Here is a 5,449-nt window from a genome sequence, read left to right on the forward strand (position 1 = left end):
GACCAGGTGCGGTTCATCGAAGGTAGACAGGGAGCCAACAACATGCGCACGAACCTGCATCTTATGGCGGCCTCTGTGGGAAAGGAGGGCAACCCGGTCCTGGCGGCTATAAACGCCGAAAATACTTTTGATCGGGTGGACTGGGGCTTCCTGTATGGGGTTCTTCAGAAATGTGGGTTTGGCAAAGGGATTCAGCAGGCTATTCGGGAGTTGTATGAAAACCCGACAGCTAGAGTTACAGTCAACGTAAGGTTGTCACAGACCTTCTCTCTTCAAAGCGGAAGCAGACAAGGGTCCCCTCTACATACAGTGCTATAATATTTCATTGGTGACTATTGGGCAAACGTTACGATTCTAACACATTCTTGCGCACACCACACCCAGAAGCCTTATTGCACATTCTCTTAGCCTCCACACACCCATTTCCATGGGCGGCATTCTGCAAAATTGGCCGGCTGTGACATGTGGAATCCTGGCAGTAACTGGGTGTCTGCGTACTTTTAGTGCTGTGTGCGGGCGTGGCGGTATACATTTCAACCAGGACAGCTTTTAGGCAGAATCACATGCAGTACCCTTGGGGAACACTACATGCAATTAGGACTACAAGTGTAAGCACAATTTCACCTTTGGTACAAACCTGTACTACGCAGTAAAGTGGTAGCGATGGCTGAGCACCCAGACTTATCGCAAGAGTTTAAGTGAGCAGTAGAACAAGTTACACAAAGGACCAACCAGTACAGTGATTCAAACAAACACTTACTCGAGGTTTCTTGGTAAAATAATATACATTTATTTAAACAGTTCATTTGAAAACATTTCACTAGCGAGAGCAGCTCAATATCACACACTAATAAACCACAAATACACAACCGCTAAATAAATGAACACGTTTTAGCTCCACTGAAGTGGGAGCAAAACAGCACTTCAGATACTTAATAAAGGAGTAAAAAGACAAGGTTATAAGAATTGTTCATAGATAATCATGCAAAGTGTAAAACTGCTGTTAAACTGCTGCAGTCACTTGTGTTGAACTACACAAGCAGATCTATGTGAAATGTGACAGGGCAAGATTGTTGTAAAATTGTAATTTTACTGGAGAATATTATATCTTTAAACAGTCTTTTTTGCGATGTAGGCAAATTAATAGGAGTAGATTGAAAGCTGTGCACAGACACGTGTATTTAAAGCTGCACACATGTGTATTTAAAGTGGCACAGATACATTTAGATTAAAGCTGCACGTAAACATGTAGATTAAACTGCACACACACATTCATTTAACGTTATCTATACATGTTCAGGGAAAGCTGTGCAAATGTTCAGACAAGAGCGTACTATTCTGAGAACATTATTCGCTGAATCAAAACCTGTAGGAGTCATATGCAAGCATGCCATTGTCTGCATTTCAATAACCTGCACATTGCCAGTACATCTACAAGCCCTCTCGTATATAGGGGAGGTAAACTGAATGAACGTATGTATTTTATGGTATTTGTTCAAGTACATTTTCTCCAATACCATACTTTAAAAAAATCTAAATGTGTTTGCGTATTAGTCATAATTTGTCTTTTCACAATACAAACAGACATTATGAACAATTCATATATAACTAAAAAAACTATTCATACAATTGAACAGAAGAATCAAACCATTATTATATTATCCAAGCTAAAATTTCACACTAAACGTCCATCCTTCAGTTCACAGAAGACACAGCACATATTTCCAAACTCCTTTTAGTTCTTTATGAAAGGTTCAATTATCTTCAGGAATCTCACGACCTCCAGAGACAGGAATGTCTCATGTCCCTCTGAAAGTCGGTTCCAAAATTCCTCACAGTTTAACCAGTCGATGTTATGGACAAAACGAGATGAATTGACTACTCTTTCTTGGTCTGTGCCAATGCATGACATTAGAAGATGTTTCACATTTTTTTTGACATTCTCATCACACACATTACATCTACTGTCAGTCAGTGGCCCCTTGTTCCTGACTCTCAATAGCTCATGGGTGATATATAGATTCATTCAAAATCTCAGAAAATTCGCCCTCCAGATTGGATTGGGAATCTTTCTAAGATGGCGAGGTAGAAATCCCAATGGTTTATCAGTGACTTTAACATTCTCGAAACATTCCATTTTCACAAATGTTTCCTTGTTTCAATCCAGTCGTTTAGGCCTATTGCTTTTTTTTTACTTTCATTAGATTATCCACAAGGTCTTATTCTGATAAGTGGCATTTCCGCAGCAAGGCTGAAGCTTCTTCCTTCAGATCACACAAAAACACATTGTTTTTTTTGTCATCAGAACACCAATGTCAGCGTAAAGAGTGTTATCTTGAGGATTAATGATTGATCTATTTAACAAGATCGTTCTCCAGCCAGCATGGGGTTCCCGAGATTGGAGACCCAGCTCATAACATAAGCTAGCCATTGATAAAGAAGGCGTTAGATTGAGTACTGTATCCTTCTCCAGCCAGCATGGAATTCCAGGGATTGGAAACCCAGCTCATACCATAACCTAGCCATTGATAAAGAAGGCGTTAGATTGAGTACTGTATCCGTTCTCCAGCCAGCATGGGAGTCCAGAGATTGGAGACCCATCTCATAACGCAACCTAGCCATTGATAAGACGGCCTTAGATTGAGTACTTTATCCTTCTCCAGCCAGCATGGGGTTCCAGAGATTGGATATCCAGCTTCCAGCCAGCATGGGGTTCCAGAGATGGGAGACCCATCTCATAACGTAACCTAGCCATTGATAAAGAAGGTCTTAGACTGTTTTTTGTTGTCAATTTTGTTTTGAAGAAATCTGTTAGTATTTGCATTGTGGTTTGTTTCGTTGTCATTCCATGTCTGGGTGTGATGTTATCCTTATTTTTCTTTTTCCTGTCTGATGGCAGTTGTTTCAAGCCATTGTTTTTTTCTGGCTGGGACCATTTCTTTTTTTAATAGTTTTTATGCCTTCCAACTGACCACTGTGCTCTCTGGCTCTCTTTTTGCAGTTGGGCATCTGAGTGTCCTTCATGAGTGGTGACTCGGTGGTAGCTGGGTCAGATGCTGCAGCGCTCTTTGGTTCAGGCGGGCCCTCAGCCGGCGTGTGGACCTGAGCGGCCGTGCTCTGCATGGAGGATGGATCCGCCCATTCCCTCGCCAAGGCAGCTGCTGCATCGGCTGCCGCCTCGTCTGCCGCCTCGTCTGCCGCCTTGTCTGTGCACACAAACGTGTCCTCTGAGCCTGCATGGCCCCCGTGTCGGATCTCACAGGGGCCTGTTGTTGGCCGCTAGCGACCCGGCGCAATGACAACGGCACCGCCGCGCTCCGCCCTCCCTCCGGAAGGCAACAGCGGGGCAGAGGCCAGGCCGTCGGGCTGCAGGGGCAAATGTTCTACAGTGGGATCCCAACTCCGTGGCGACACGGCCACGCCGCCCGTGTCCAGTCTCTCTTGGGATCCAAGGTTTCCAGGTGAGAGGGGTGCGTGGATAGATGGGCAGGTGTTTGTGTTCGTGTTTGGGCATTCCAAGAGTGTCGGCGGTTTTTCCACACCGCTCAGCTGGTTGTTATGGCGCCCAATTCTACTAGTGACTGGGGAAGTGGGCTTGGGGTTTGATATGCATACGCTCTTTTCATTCTGTGGCAAGCAGTGGGATTTGCCTCCTGAGACAGCGCCCGTCCTCTTCCTCAGACCCGTGTTTTTCTGACAAAGTTCTCATTAATTTGGACGCCATTTATTTGGCGCGTTGGCAAAACAGTTGGTAGACTGCGCGACAGAGCGCTGTTATGCCTCTGATCACCCACTTTCAAGTTCCACTCACCACTTACCGTGGGTGCTTGTCAGTCGCTGGATGGACCAGTCCCTTGTCTCGCGGCAGTTATACAAGGGGATGCCTCACTCCTCTGTCACCCGCCGGACCACGACAGACCACTTTTTGCCCCCTTCTCCGCGCACGCTCCACGCTGCAAATGAGTTCAAATAGTCTCTGTAGGACTCTCTAGACCAGAGTGTCTGCCTCCTCTCAACAATGGAAGTGGTAAGCAGACTGCCACAACCACGACAGACCACTTTTCACCCACTTCTCCGCCAATCTTAAATTAAAATTTGCAGGCTTTCGTATTGCAGGTTTCACATGTATTGCATTCCACTGTGAAGGGCAAACTGCAAAAAGTTTCAAATGACAGCTTCAACAACCGAGTTTACCTGTTTCACAGGTGGGCGGGGCGTGTGAGCGGAGCTGTGTGCAAATGGGCGGAGTCTTGTGTGGCTGTGGGCGGGGCATACATCTCAGGATTTTTGATATTCAAATGTAGGCAGGTATGGTTTGGAGCGTGCTTTATGGTCGGGATTGATTTGTGGGACCCAGACTGCCCTTAGTGCGGTTGCCGATGAACCTGATCGGGAGAATGCAGCATGGCTCACCATGCCACACTGGGGTAAGCATGTATTTACTGCTTCCTGCAGCCAGGCGGACAGGGAGGGAACGGGCAACTATGATTTCGAAGTAATTTCCAATAATGCATTTAGCGAGGGCATGTACAGTCTGTAAAAGCGGGGTATGGGTTAATGGTGAGGCGAGGTACGGTACGGTCTCAGGGATAAGTTGATGAGCTTTGGCCGGTGAATTAGCGTTGCTTCTGGGGCATGTAGTGTTGCTTATTCAGTGTGAGTGGGGGCTGACGGGAGAATAAGTGATTGAGGGAACACCCCTCACACGGGGCAGAGACGAACTGTAGACCCATACTAGTAACTATGGTGTGAAAGGTTAGGAGCACACCACCGTCAGTAGTTGGGATGTGACAATCGCCAATTTGGATGTATGTTATGTTACTTTGCATTTATATAGCGCCTTATGTACCATTAGTATGATCTCAAGGCGCTGGTAGGTTGAACGCCCTCAGGAACCGTAGTTCAAGTCAGCAGAGGGAGAGAGAGTCGTAAGGTGCGTGTGTGCACCGGATATGTGTGCAGCAGGTGTGGCAGTTCTATGATAGCGGTTTCTTAGCGGTAGGTGTGGCGGTTGGGATATCAGTAGTATGTGTTTGTGCTGTCCGGTTGATAACCGACTGAATCTGGCTGCATTAGGCCTGAGGAGAACGCCTAGACTGGTGGGTGTGCACAGCCAGCTGTGTTTAGTTAGGATGATGGGGAGTATGCGGCAGGTTTTGGTATGAGAACAGCTATACCGAATTTGTCATAGTATCGCTGTGTTCTAGTTGAGTGGTGGAGTATAGAAAAGAGTAAGCGTGGTGGTTTGATATGGTGGTTTTCAGTGGGCGCTTGAGATCAAGCACCTTCATGCTCTATGCATTCCATGTACTCCAACCGTTCCATGCACTCCAACCGTTCCAAGCAATCCTAACCATTCTTGCACAGTGTCCATTCCATGCCCTCTATCTGTTCTATGCATTCCATCCATCACATGTACTCTCTCAGTTCTAAGCACTTCATTTGTTCC

This window comes from Ambystoma mexicanum, chromosome 5q (genome assembly GCF_040938575.1).
Source record: "Ambystoma mexicanum isolate Mex_15411 chromosome 5q, UKY_AmexF1_1, whole genome shotgun sequence".
Classification (NCBI taxonomy): domain Eukaryota; kingdom Metazoa; phylum Chordata; class Amphibia; order Caudata; family Ambystomatidae; genus Ambystoma; species Ambystoma mexicanum.